Consider the following 15,880-nt stretch of genomic DNA (forward strand, 5'->3'; position numbering starts at 1 on the left):
CAAACGGCATTTTAGAGAGTCAAACATTGAATCCAAACTCCAGAGGGTTATAGAGGAATAATTGCCTTTTATTCCAGAACCGGAAGGTGAAAGAACGTGCGATGTTGACTTGATCTCCAATTTCACAAGGTCTTAAAACAAGTTGTGTTGAGGTTTTTTTTTTTTTCAAACTAAAAATAATGTCATTTAAAACTTAAATTTGAATATGAAAGAAGTGAGGCGGCCGAAAGGAAGGTTTGGCCTAATGCCCTAGAAAAATGCTTCAAATAAGTCAGTAATCAACCTTAAAATAAACATGAGTTTCAATTTAAAAACGGATCTTTATATAAAAGAAAAAAAAAACTATGAAGATCGTTTTTTTTTTATTTGTTAATATTTTTCTATTTAGACACAATTTCTGCTACCATCAGAGTAAAAGTGGAAATGCTACTTATTCAACTGAAGATATCGTTAGCAACGGATGAAGTAAAGAGCGATTTCGTTAGAAATAAAAACTATTCAATCATGTTGTGACCATAACACTTCCTCATATACATAATAGCCGATGATCGAGTAACCCGCGTCTTTCAACAATGAAACTCTCGCCACGGCATGATAATTTGATAAAATGTTTTGCTAATGTTTAACATGCAGGGAAAGGCTTTATTGTGACAAGGCTGAACTCGATTCGGTAACTTAACTGTTTTACTGGTAACACTCATTTAAGGAGAATGAAGAAACGTAAAAATGGTCAGCAATGAACACTATCTACTGGAGTTTAGGGTTGATCCACTGGAGTTAGGGTTAAACTTTAAACTATTAAAGTTTCACCAAACAGATAATTGTTTCGTTCTACAATGCATGTCAAATTCTTGAACGGCGTTTAAAAATTATCTGAGTAATTGTCGTGATTTGGCAAGCATTTAATTTGAGCTAAGAGGTCACTGTGACCTTCCAAAAATTTCCTTATTCGGCAAGTTTTGTCTGATGATTCAGCGAAATTTAGAATTCTATTCGGCAAAATTATCACAATTCGGTGAAGTTTGTAGCTCCATTCTGCAAAATTCAGAGTTCCATCAGGAAAAATTATTATCATTCGACAAAATTTGGTGTTCCATTTGGCGAAATGTGGAGTCCCATTCGGTAAATTGAAAATTTTATCCCCCCCTCCCAAAAATTTATGTTTTGGGCACTCCTACTAAGACGTATAGTCCAAAATTCTACTCAAAATGTTTCTAAGATACTCTGTCCCCCTCTGTTTTCTCCGGTCGCCACCGATTCTGTACGAAAGGAAGATTCTTCCAATAAAAATCTTTTTCATTCTCTAGCGTCGATTAAAATAAAATAATTGTTCGAGTTTGTTCTTGTTGAATGAGCTCCCTCAGATGCATCTTTCGCAGAATGCTTAATTAGACAAAGAACACGTAGATAATTGATTCAGCAAAGTAATTATCACTGCTAATAACCTTTCTTACAACCTTGCACTCGAACGGTAATTTGGAATTTGAATTAACAACCTTAATTGAAGAAGAAAAGTTTGAATAAAAAAAAAAATCAAACTGGCGAAGTTCAGCAACAGTTCATTATCTTCAGCTCAAAAAGAAAGAGGATTAACTATTGTCAGAGCAACTTTTCAATTGCTTTAATCACAGCATTCCGACAAAGTTTCATTTCTTATCTAGCATATCCACCAAAGCTTCCGAGACTAATAAAATCACGCGGCAAAAGGGTAAGAAATGCGGCACTTTCGGCTCAATCGAATCACTTTGGGGTGCTCAAAGCCTCGCGGCACAGATTACTTAGGCGCGTAACCCTTGTTTTGAGTAAACAGTTTTGTTCGGTTCCGCGTCTTAGCACAAGAAGAACGAACATCATCTTCCGGCTTGATCGTTCGATTGCCAAAAATTGCTTATTGAAGTGATTCGAAATGGAAGTGTTTGTCGTCTGCGGAGAAGAGAATTATTTGTCAGCAGATGTTCTTTTCACAGTTCAGCTGCTGAAACAGTTGAATGCTGATGCGCATTTCTGAGATCGTTAGGCATATTATTAAAATATCCAAGAGGAATTTTGCATCCTTGAGTATGTGCAATTACAGAAAGATGTAATTAAAGCAGAAAGTTTTTCTCCAGTTTCTAAGCTGTAGGGTCGGGTAACAGAAAAACGTTCTTTAAATCAATTCCGATATTTTCCCCCTGTAAGTAACACCTCTATATTTTATTTCTAAACGTGTAATAAACAAAATGTTTTTGTCTAAGGGATGTTTCGTTCAGTCAAAAGTACTAGTTTTAATCACTGAAATTGATAGAATAAGCAAAAAATAATAATTTAAATTTTGTCATCTTGAATTCAAATTATGTTTTTCGCAATCACGAGTGTGTGTATGTAGGCGTGTGTGTTTGTGTGTGTGGGGTATGTGTGTTTGTGTGTAGGGGGTATGTGTATGTGTGTAGGGGGTATGTGCATGTGTGTAGGGAGTATGTGTATGTGTGTAGGGGGTATGTGTATGTGTGTAGGGGGTATGTGTATGTGTGTAGGCATATGTATTTGCGTCTGTGTGCAGGCATGAGTGTGTGGGTAGTTGTGTGTAGGTGTGTGTGTGTGTTTGTGTGTGTATGTTTTTGTGTATGTGTGTAGGTGTATGTATGTGTTTGTGTGTGTAGGTGTATATATGTATGTGTGTGTGTTTGTGTGTGTAGGTGTATATATGTATGTGTGTGTGCGCGTGTGTGTGTAGGTGCGTGTATGTATGCATGCAAGTGTAGGATATGAACGAAACCTGGAGACGGTTTTCGCTATAGGAGCAGCATCGTGAGGAGCCAGTCGACGGTGATGCTGCAGAAGGTGCTGGCGGAGGGAAAATAAAATCATACGACATCAAAACAGTGAAATGGAAGCAATAAGCAATCGTGTTTGCTCAAAAAAACATGGACCCAAAAAATACTTTTATTTTCCCAACATTAAATTTTTAATTATTTTTTTCAAATGTCTGCTTAAAAAAAAAAAAAAAAAAAGTCTGATTTTTAAACCGAAATATTTATTATGTGACGTCACAAGTGATTAAAACCATCTTGAATCGGAGCGCGTGGTTGTCATTTCTGGCAAGATATCGCTGTTTAATAATTTTTTCCCCCGCAAGCAATTTATTAGCGGAACGAGAATTGTTAGTTAAGTAAAATATTCATTTAGCGAAGTTTGCCAGTGTCCTGAAACTTTATTCTCGTAACCCTAGCAATTTGCTCACTTGTGACGTCAGCAGCGAAAATGAAAACAGAGGCTGAATGTCTGCCAAGATTTTTTTTTTGAGAGAGAGAGAGAGAGAAAATAAGTCGAAATTAAGAAAAAAAAACGTAATTACCTGGGCAATTCCACGAAAAATGGTCTTGACATACCAAATTTATTTTTTCACATAATATAGAAACAAACCCTATTTTTTAACAAACAAATATCTGTTTTTTTCAATTCCAGCATCAATTTTGAGTTTAAAAAATTTTTATATCAAATTTTAACCTCATTTGATAACACTTAGACGAAGTAAAAAAAATATCATTGTTGGTCAAATAAATGTGAGAGCCATTTTTTTACTTAATCGTCTTTTTTTTTTTTTTTTTTGAAAAAACTATCAAATGTCATGAAAACAGATGCTTTACTATGTGTCAAATTTTTTTAATCATTTTTTTAAATGCAAGAAATGTGAAAAATGGTAGAAAACGTGAACTTGTAATCAAACATCTCAAAACAAGCAATTTTCTACTTTTTTGATCACTATTGGGTTCACATTCTTAGGAAACAAGTTGTTAACGAAAAAAAAAAGCAACAATAATTACAAATTTAAATTGTGGCTTCGGTAATGTCCACCAGCAACAAGCTCTGATGGCGACCGCCCATGGATAGCAGTTTCTAACTCGACTATTTCTGGTGGAAATGACTTGAAAAAATTACAAAATGAACTTCAAAAGATGCATAAAATATCCTCCAAGTTTGAACAAATTCTGATTATTCCTTTCTTGCTAGAAACATTCACGAGAAACTCTGAAATTTCGGCCTCCTAAACTAGTTTCCCCGCTTGGTCTTTTTTTTTTTTTTTAATATTTTGTCGTCCAGTGTTTTTTCGCCGGTGGCGACCACTACCTAATATTGCCCTTTAGAATTTTTTTTTTTTTTTTTGCAATTTTTTGAACTGCAACACCTACTTTCGCTTTTACAAGGAATATTTGTATGCACCAGATTTTAATTATAAAAACTTAACTAAGAAAATGATACACCCATAGATTAAACTTGGAATGCAATTCTTCCCAGTGCACTAAAGTCCTCAACATAGTTTATCATTTGCATGTGCAGAAAGTTCGAAAACATTTCTTTGATGAAGTTTCAAATAAAGAAACGAAAAATATTTTAATGAAGTGGTTCTTCAAATTAAACTTCGTGTTCTCAAAAATTGTATTTTTATACTTAAAAAATGAAGTTACTTAATGAAATAAGCAAGAATTTTTTCCTTTACGAATTAACTACATTACTTTGCATTTATTAAATTGAAAAACGGAAGTTGTTTTAACTTAATAATAAGCCCTTCCTCATTTTATTTTCTTAATCAATAATTTAAAAGTGTTCCTTGATTTTTTATAATCTTTATCTGAATTCTTAATTAACGCTTACCTTACAAAATTGCTTGTTTTTTTTTCTTTTCTAATTTAATTAAAACCTTTAAGAATATTTATTTAACATATTTCTTAAAAGCATGCACAATGCAATTTAAGTGCATTACTTCTGTTGTCACTTTGACATTACTTTTCGGAACCAAAAAAGAGTAATTGTATTTTCAGAATTCGTTTTAATATTTGGCGAAAGAAATAATTTACCAAATATTAATCACATTCCAACGCGTTTAAGAAGGTAAACAATTTTGAGATTAAGCTATGCGTGCATAGATATTTCTTTCTATGAATGAATAATATTTTCCAAGCTCTTATATTATTCTTGGCCAGTTAGGGAAAAAAAATGGCATGGTTCTGCGTGTTGTAACAACTCCAACAGTGGGGTTCGATTTTCCTGTTTAAGAAACGAAATGCAAGCAATTTTATTTTTAAAACGATAGCTAATTGAAGCGTAGCTAGATTGTTTAATTCTTGACTTTAAATGATGATAATAATTTTGAACTTTTGGATTACTGATGGATCGAAGAACAAAAAGGAATTCAACGAAATACATTCAATTCCATTGCACAAGGTTATAAAATCATAATGGCGTTTTTTATATGCCTTTGAAAATCAGTACAGTCGGATCCCGCTACAACGTGATCCGACTTACGCGAAATGGCTATAACGCGAGTTTTTCATGAGTAATGAATTTTTTAGTGCGGACACAAATTACTCGCCTGCAACATGAAATTTTTCAGGAAAGAGCGACGGAGAGTTAGAATGGACTTCGTTGACACTAAATATTGGTTTTGAGAATGGACTTGCATCCCTTTAGCATTTACTGAAAGCGGAAGTTCACCCACTGTATTAGTCTAAACAACGCTTTGCTTTAGTTGATACAAATAACCGCTCCGATTCTTAACTTTTTTTTTTTCATTTTACATGTGTACATTGATAAAATACATTCTGATAACATTCTGATCGCGCTGCATAAACCTTCTTCATTTTTAAATTATAACAATATTAACTATATCTATACTGCAAAGTGCTATAATAATGCTGTAGTGTACACACTGTAAGTACCATACTGCTTTATTTAAAATTTCTCTCCCCCATTAATCATTGATTTTGTGCTAAATTACAGAATTTGTATGCCAAATAATAAAGCTTTTTCTAAAATACAGAAAAAGTCGGTTCTTCGTAAAAAATACTGCAATATATGGTTAATAAATGGTTTGAAACAATATGAGAGGTGTTTACAAACGTCTGAAACAATTGGGTATGCGTATAAAAAATTATTAAACATACCTTATTCCACAACGCGAAATTCCGACTTACGCGAGGTATCTTGGAACGCATCCCTCGCGTAAGTCGGGACTCGACTGTAGAGAAGTGTAGTAGCTTTGAGGGCATTTAAACAGCGATAAAATTATTTTTGTGTACTAAATATGGATCTAAAGCCATTCTTGTTTGTTCAGTAAATCCCCTACGCAATTAAAAAGCAGTTTTAAAGGAGACAATATTCATTGAATTAAAAAAAAACATCCACTGTAATAACTCAAATTATGCTAGGAAAACAATACGTTCTTTTCGGACTGTTTAATGATTTCCTTGCTTTAATCCTCAAAGTTAAATCTGCTTCCTAAATCCTTTTCTTTGGAATGAGTGTTTGGAGTTCTTAATGGTCAAATTAACCCAGTTTGGGCACATTTTCAGCTCAAAATTATCACTTCCTACCAATTTACTTTATTTAGATATTTTCTTTACTTGAAACTTTTGAAAATAAATTACGAATAAGTGAGAAAGAGTTCCTTTGTAATAAATTATGCAATTGAATTAATAATTGGAACGATAGAAATAATAACAACAACAATAACAATTATAATAACAATAACTTTAATATAATTAAATAATAATGATGATTCTAATCACAAATATGATGACAATAATAGTAATAATAGTGCGGATAACGTTAATGATAGTAAAAACGATAAGAATAATGATAGCAAAAATAATAATAAAATGCAACTAAAAATAAATATGATGAAACAATAATGAAACATAACGAAAATAATAATAATAATAAAAATAATAATAACAATGATGATAAAAATAATGAGAGCCATACAGTAAAACCTGTAAAGTTGACTACCTTTGTAAGTTGACCACCTGCTTAAGTTGACCGCTTTTGTCAGGAACGGAATTAGTCCTATCTTACATAATGAGTGAAAACCTCTGTAACTTGACCACCTCTCTATCTTGACCACCTGTCTGTCTTGACCACTAATATACATCAGCTTTGGTTTGGAGTATTGTATAAAACCCTTTGTAAGTTGACCACTTGGCAAAAGAATTAGATTGTACTAAAAGTTGAATCAGTTATGCCTCAAATAAGCAACTAGACATTTAAGAAAAAATCTATGAATATTTATGTTCCCATCGAAAAACATTGGGCTAATATTAAGTGCCTGAAAATGTGCATAACTTTAATAAGGAGTTATTATGTTGATAAGTAGATTACCATGGACACAAATGTACAAGAAAAAATCAAATGAAGAATTTGAGTCACTTTTAATTTATTACGAGTTTTTAGGGACTGTTAATTTCAATTAAGCAGTTTTTCATAAGCAATGAGACATTTTTTTAATCATATTTTGATCAATTTTAAATTTATATGATACTTTACACGTCATTCCGGTAAATAGTCGCTAAAAATATTTTAACATGTTCTCTTATTGTTTTAAAGTAATGTTAACCAATGAAAGTGAGTTTAAAGTATTCCAACTCTTTAAAAAATGAATGCATGGGACAAGAAATGACAAAAAAAAAAAATGTTTTCATTACTACCCTCTATAAGTTGACCACCTGTCTAAGTTGACCACCAAAGTACTGCACCGCAAGTGGTCAACTTACACAGGTTTCACTGTATTAGTAAAAATGATAATGATAATAAAAATAATGCAAACAATAATACTGGTAAAAAATGATGATCATGATAATAAAATTAACGAAATCCTTAATAAAAATAGTAATAAAAAATAGAAAAACAATAAAAATAAAACAAAACTAATTCATTATTTTATTCGTTCAATATTTTAACTATTTCCGTTAGTTACCCCATATAGTAGAGTTTTCTTACATTAATATTAATAATAATAATAATTTATAATACTTAAAAATCTCTTAAATAGTTCAGAAAATTTAAAGTGATCACCCTGTTTTGCAAGTCCATAGTTTATATTGGCTTTGAATAAGAATTCCTTTTTGTCATAGCGCAGACTGCGCCATTACAGATTTTAGGGGGAAGTGTTTTGAAAAGTATTTTTCTCTTTTTTGGGGGAGGCTCTTGCTGTGAGGGGGGTGTCTTTGCGACTTTAGGAGAAGCGCGCCCTTGCTCGAAGGGAGAGGGGGTGAGCACCCCTGCAATTTATTATTTCTTTCTCTTCTAAACTTATTCCATTAACGTTAGAAAATGTAACCGCTATAATCATAACCACCTTTTTAACAACTAAAATATAATTTTGTCTACTAGCCGCGGTGTAATTGTTCCTCAAATATGACTAGTTTCAGACAACTAATTTACCTTGCACAACGCAGGTGTTCAAGTAAAAGTCACTAAGTCCAAAGTCTAGTCTTGAGACATTGTCAGTTTAAACTTTCACATCTTTATGAAAAACAGCAAAAATCGTTTTTACAGACCTCAAACTCAGGGACGCCCCAATGGGAGGTCACAAGAGGTCATTGTGACCTCTAAATATTTCCTTATTCGGCAAATTTCGTCTGACGACGTTATTATCAGTTGGCAGAATTTGGAGTTCCACTCGGCAAAATTATCATCATCTGCAAAATTTGGAGTTCTAATCGGCAAAATTACCATTATTCGGCAAAATTTGGAGTTCTATTCTGCAAATTGAGACTTTCTGCAGTCCCAAAAATTTAAGTATGTTGCGCACCTGCCCAGACTCTTACAGAAAGTTATTCGGGTATCTTTGAAACTGTATAATTTGTTTACATCATGAAATAACAAACTGTCCATAAATGATGTCACTCTTTGCGGGGTGGAGGGGGTTCACAAAGTTGTGACAGTTTGTGGCAAGGGGTTGGAATGGGGTTACAAAAAGTGTGACGTTTAAATTTTTTTAAAGAATATGTTTATGAAAAATTGCATGACATGTGACAAAGGGAGGCAGGAGGGAAGTAAGGTGAAGGATGACACTTTGGGACGAGGGGGGGGGGGGAGAAAATGAAAGAAATATCGGTGGCATTATTTGAAGACAGCCACTAGTCTATTTCATTATAGTGATTCATCAAATTTTGTGTGGACATAATGATTTTTGCCAAAGCGCCGACGGTACGGGAATTAAACTTTGTTTACGCAATTCATGTTTCCTATTTGCTTACATATCAATCATCCAATGTTTAGATTCACTGCGATAAGAATGACCCATCCAACGTTTAGGTTCCGTTCGGAAGTTCAGAATCTCAATTAAAAGTGATCGGACCGAGGATTTGCATCACCTCATTTCACTGCAGCCGTAACCTATTTTTTTACATTAGCATATTTTTTTGTCTTAATTTGCTTATGTTAAGTCTTTTTAGGTGTTCTACATTTTCAAGCATGAACAAGAATCGGAATCCTGACTTCGATAGTTTAATTTTAGTTGTCAACCAATATAATGAATGATTTTGTTAGAGCAGTAGTGATTCAAATTCAAAATATTTTTCTTTTATTTCTTATTCTAATGATGCTTTAATGGCAATATTTATTACTGCTTTGATGCTTTCAACTTTGTGTCGATGATATCTGAATGCATTTTTGCACAATAGCTCTAGAAGCGATAATTTTAAATAGTTCCATTCTACAAAAAATAAATAAATAAAACTTAGCTGATCAGTGGAGTGGTTAAAAAATACATGTAAAAAAAAGTTTATCCTAGATAACAGGACACCCCTCAATATTTTTAGACTTGTGGATAGTAATATACTGGTAGAATTTCAGCTTCCTATTTCAACTGAAAGAGGGTTCTCAACCCCCTCCCCCAAACATCATAAGTGTGGGGAGGGGGATTAAAAAAGTACCTTGAACTGAAGAAACAATGCTAAATACAATATACACGAGTAATATGCATATACATTGTAAAAAAAATAATTATTTACAAAAAAAAAAAAAACAGCTGGGGAGATTAAATGTTTCTAAATTTGTGGCATTTTCTATGCTACGGCTAGTGTTAAATTGAGGGGTCATTGAACACCCTCTTAAAATTTGAGTAATAAGCTAAAACTTTTACAGAATAATACTATTACTAAGTCTAAAAAAAGATGGGGTGTCCTAGATTCTAGCTGGAAAAAAGTTTTTTTTTGAACCATCCTACTGATTAGTTTGTCAGTTAAAATTGAGCGAGCTCGAACTTGCTAAGTAACCTAAGTGTGAATTATGGCGTTCCAGGATAGGACATCACACGGGCTTGAATGTTGTCAAGTGTCTTATTTCGATTTTGTAGCTAAATTAGGTACTAAGAGAAAAGCTTTATTTCGAACTGTGGTAGCAAATAAATAATTTATTTCTTGACAACTCCCATTTCGAGCTGTGACATTTCAAAAAAGAACAAACTGAGGCTTGGAAGCTGCCTTAATTCTAACTATGAACCTGCTTGAGTTTTACGGGAAACTGTTCTTAATAATCATTTATGTTTGTATGAAACTATTATGTTGGAGCATCACAAGTCTATTTTTTCCCGAAGTTTCATTCATTTAAAATTGACACAGCTGTCTTCACAACACCCAAGAATAATTTTGAATATACAAAGCAAAGACTTGTTAATTAATTATGACATAGAATACAACTTCATGAGAATTTTAATTGCATATTTGTGGGAATCGAATGCTTTTAGTTACGTCACACATCTGTTGCCGGGAGAGATATGTTATTGTTATGTTCGAAACAAAGCACGATACATTTTCAAAAATAAGCCAGAAGCTTTTTTTTTTTAAAGTAGTGCATTTTATACGTATGGGGAAAAAGAGCCAAAACTTTAGACGGTTTTTCTGTTACAGCTCAAATTTTCGATATTTAAAATTCTAGAAAAACATACCTGATTATTTATTCTCATAGGGATGCTATTCCACGTTTTCATGACTGTAACCGAAGCGTCAGTTTTATGTTTTGTAACAGTTATAGTTTTCAAATTCATAAAACTTCAAATAAGTTACTTTTTTACAATTAATTTCAAAAAATAGACACTCGAACCCAACCGTATATCCAAGCCTCCTTAAGTATTAAGAAAGGTGGATAAAACCCTAATAGCAGTTAAATTGGTAATGAATAAAACATTCGCTTGGACATTTTCGACATAGGAACGGCACAATAGAATTCAATTACAAAAACATTGAAAGCAAGTTGTGCTAGAAATTTTTTTTGCTCAAAATATAAACTCCGTAAGTTGGCAAAACATTGAAAATGCCTTACCTTTATTGTGCCAATTTATTCCACGACGCTTCTTAGATCTTCGTTACGCTTATATGAACCAAAAACTTCCTAGGTAATGAAATACTTTCAGGGCTCGAATTGAAATGCATATGAGCAAATTACCCTAGTCCATTGAAGGACTATTGTACGAACATTTCGGACACTCCTTGTCGGAACTCTAGGCAGCAAGTTTTGCAAATTCTGCTCCGCTACCTGTTTAAAGAGGCGGCTACATTCACGGGTTGCCATGTCAACCGCACACCATCAAAATCCCTCAAATCCTCGATAAATTTTACGAATTGTTTCTTATTTGAAGGTTTCTACGTTTTCAACTCTCAGGCGGATTAGGGAAGGACAATTCGCATTTCAAAAATAATCTGCTGTATTTGCTTTCTATAGAAGAAAAAGATCGTCTGATAAAAATGTCTCACTTGCTATGTATTTTTCATTTAGTGAATATAGTCAAACCTTGTTGAAACGAACCCAAAGGGACCTTTAAAATTAATTCGCCTTAACCGTAGTTCGTTTTATCCTAAAAACATTAAATAGCGTAATGTGTAAAAGCAATACTGCAGTGCTAATCGCAAAAGTCGTATCTGCAGCCGAGTTCACAATGAAAAATTGCTATTTAAAAGTTTGCGCCTCCATGTATTTGATTCAGTTGCAACTTTTTCAGAATTTTTTTAAAAATATTTCCCGTTGACGTATGACTGAAAATTTTTTACTTAGGTGAAATATGTAACAAAGAGACACATTGTGACCATAATTCAATTTTGAAAAAAGATGCAGATAGGCGAATATCGAAAAAATGTCCCGTGCGTAACGCTAAGGTTTTTTTTTTTTTCAGCTAACCAAAGCCTTCAAAAAATAATGCTGTTGGGGAATAGTACATGCTTTAATATACTATCAAAGTATAACAGTTAATCCTGTATTTAATTGATAGTTACTTGAATAAAATAAAAAACTTAGCGTTACACACAGGACTTTTTTTTGAGAATCACACAGATACGACTTTTGTGCTTAGCACGGAAGAATATGACGGAAATCGCAAATGCAGTTCTTTGCAGTAATTCGTTTTTAGCGTGTTCGATTGTAGGAAGCAATGTATTGTACAAACTCGATTCGCCGAAGAGATCGGAATCAAACATTCTTCGATAAATTGAAATTTCCGGATATAGAAGAACACATTGACGTGCGCAGTTAGGAGACTGCAATGAACACATTTACAAATTGGCTGCTATTTGTTGGTTTTGCAATATAATACTATTAATACATTCAAACTAGTTCAATAAATGTCACACAAATCAAAAAATAAAAGAAGATTTAAAAAGGCATAATAAAGTAAACGCCGTAATTATTCTGTCCTTAATACAGCAATTAATTATTTTTTGTTTTTATTCTAAACATAAATTTGTAGTTCGTTTCAAAATCCATTTGAGGCAGTGAGAAGCAAAGGGATGTAAGTAGCAAAATTAAAATTTAGAGATAACCAGTACAAATGGTCGGTGAATTTTTACGCAAATATTTGTACTTTATTACCGTAATTTTAAACTTTGGACTTTAATTTTTGTATATTTAGCATAAAGAGTCGTTATAAATCATAATATGAAGTATAAACTTGCTAAAAATGTTTTGTTGTACTCAAAAATATTGTGTCTCAAATGATTTGTGTGTGTTTCGGGTGTGACCATACAGTCATGCCCGCAAAAGGTAAAAATTATTATTTTTCAAGCACAAAAATTTTTTTTAGTACTACATATTATAATACATAATTTATTCGTTATATTCGGATACCTCATAGTTAAATTCAAACTTTAAAACTGCGGGAATAAAGTGCAAATGTACGAGTAAAAATGTCAAACCCGTGCAAGTGTATTAAACAAGTTAAAGAAACAATTACTAAGTTAAGTCCACTTGCAGTGGATACTGTATCTGAAGCGGATAATATCTTCGAAAAATAAAGATAATAAGAATTTTTCCTAGATAGCTGACCCAGTAAAAATTACCCCCCTTTTTTTGGGGGGGGGGGTGCATCTTGTTAGGGAAATTAATCTTTATTTTTCGAAGATGTTATCCGCTTCTGGTGTACTCGTATTGAGTAACTCGATGAGGGCAACTTACTTATTTTTGGGCACCTTTCAGCCCCTGGCAGCCCTAATTAATTCACACGCAATAGGTAGGCAACCTTACTTGTGCGTTTCGTTTACAACGTTTACTGTTTATTTATGATAACAATTTTTTGGATTACTCAATGAGGGTAAATTACTCATTTTTGATCACTTTTTAGCCTTTGGATACCCTGATTAGGGACCGAATGATGTAGACAACCTTATTTTAGTGTTTTATTTACAGCTTTTACTCTTCATGTATGACAACAATTTCCGGAAATTCGGCGAGGGGTAAATTATCTCCCTCTTTCTATACCGTTTAGCCCCTGACAACCCTGATTAGCGAGTCGAAAAAGGTAGACAACCTTACTTAAGTGTTTTATTTCCATCTTTTACTCTTCATTTGTAACAGTTTTTGGAAACTCAATGAGAGTAAATTTCTAATTTTTTGACACCTTTCAACCCCTAGCAACCCTGATTAGTTCACGTGAAAGAGGTAGAAATTCTTACTTTCGCGTTTTATTTACAACTTTTACTCTTCATCTATGGTAACAATTTTAGTAAACTCGATGATGGTAGGTCCGGCCTAGGGGGATCTTAGACTATAAGCGAAAATTCATTTCTTAAATTCACTACTGCTTCATCAAGCCGGTTGCTTAATTCCTCCAAACAGACTACTTCTATTTTGCAAACTTCTTGTTTTAAGAGCCCCCAAAGAAGTTAACAGGCGTCAGGTCTGGCATAAAGTAATGGTAAATAAGTATTCTAGATAAGGTAGAGTGCACTGTAAATAAACACACCCTAACTACTGATGAACAGCTTGTAAACTTTGAAAAAAGGAAAGAATTTTTATCAGAATAATTGGCATTAGTTCCATTTACCAGAGTTCAACAGTATTCCCATAAACGAATTTTATATTTACCAGAAAGTACGGTGTTGGTAAAAAAATCGCATCACCCTCGCATTTTCACAACAATGGGATTATGTGAGAAGTTTTTGTCGACCGACTAACGATGAATATGTAAAATTCTGCAAAACTTATGAAATAAACATTTAACAGCAGAAATCCGATAATTGTTTACGTAGATCTGGGCTGTTTCCGGGACAAGGCAAAAAGCTGACCCCATGCTCATTTTTCCATTTCTGAACCTGTGTGTGAGTTTAAAGAAAAAAAATTACTTAACCCCATGTCAATTTAAGTCCAATGGCAGGATAAAGGTTTTTAAATTGTTACTTACCAGTTTTGCCCTATGGCACGGAGCAGAATCATCCTGGAAAATGACGTTTGGAACTGAAGTAAAGTGATCCCGGATAGTAGGAAGCAATTTCTCCTCCAAAATGCCAATATACACCTGAGCGTTTACTGTTCCTTGCACAAAGTGAAGTTCACCAACTCCTTGATCAGAAATACATCCCCAAATCATCTGTGTTACGGGATGCTTGACTGTGTGTTGAATGCAGTCGGGATGATAGTCCTCTCCTTTGCGGCGCGGGTGATGCAATTTTTTTTACCACCACTGTAAATTGACAAACAAATAACATTTTAAACGATTAACGTAAAAACGACTGAAGTTACATCAAAACATGAAATAATTTAGCAGCAGGTTACCGCCCCAAAGCCAGGGCTACGGCAGAACTGCATGCAATATATCAGTCTGTCCGGTTATCACACTCAGAATTCGCAGTTTCGTTCTTATTAGAACTCATCAGTCTGGGCATAGTGAGTAACCGGCAGGTGTCATCTCAAGCTGAGAGTGCAAAAAAACTGGTAGATAAAATAAATTTATCTCACCAGCGAGTGTCCACAACAAGGTGCGGTTCGACTCGTGAATTGAAGGCAAAGCTTGGGTACTTAGTAAAGCTAGTTATTTTTACTTTATCTACTAGTTTGCTTCGGAGGCTGTAGAAAAAAAAAAGTTTTTTTCTTGAAAAAAATGGAAAAAAGTGGATTTTTTTTTTTTTTTTTTTTTGTGAATAAAAAAGAGGTTTCTTAGTTGTATTTTTTTGAAAATAAAAATTGCATTTCCGTTATAATTTAGGATGAACTAATGAAGAATGCAACAATCCAATAGAATATTCAGCAACAGTGATTCAATGAATTAAGATTTTGAGATCAAATGAAGTTAATTACGAAGGCCGAACAAATAATTAAACTTAAAACTTTGAAATTTTTTTTTCTAATTTATTTAATATGTTAACTGATTTTCAATGTGACCAGGGACTCACCGCGTGACAAGTTATAACTGTTTTGATAAGTGGCTGGATAAACAAGCAGCATACAGCAACAGTTCAGTAACAAGTCGCTAATGGGTTAGCAGGCAACTTCACTCACAGTTTCGGAACAATTCAAATCAATAAATGAAACATGTTTAACATTTAGAGCAACACATTCTAAAATTGCAAAATTAAAAAATTTCAATAGTTTTAAAACTTGTCCATGTTGTAGTCGTAATGAATTACAGTAATGCGAAAAAAATTGGCGAATTGAAAACGACTATTAAATCAACATTTGTTGAATATATATTTTTAGCTATTAATATAGAATTTATGTTTGATAAATCATTAGCATTTAAACGAAACACAAAAATTAAATATATCTCTTTAAATCTTGAAAAACTAATAAATAAAAACTTGTTTAAAATGCACTACTAAAAATAAATATTTATTTATTTATTTAGTTCACGAAAACTTTA

Source organism: Uloborus diversus, chromosome 8 (genome assembly GCF_026930045.1).
Source record: "Uloborus diversus isolate 005 chromosome 8, Udiv.v.3.1, whole genome shotgun sequence".
NCBI lineage: Eukaryota > Metazoa > Arthropoda > Arachnida > Araneae > Uloboridae > Uloborus > Uloborus diversus.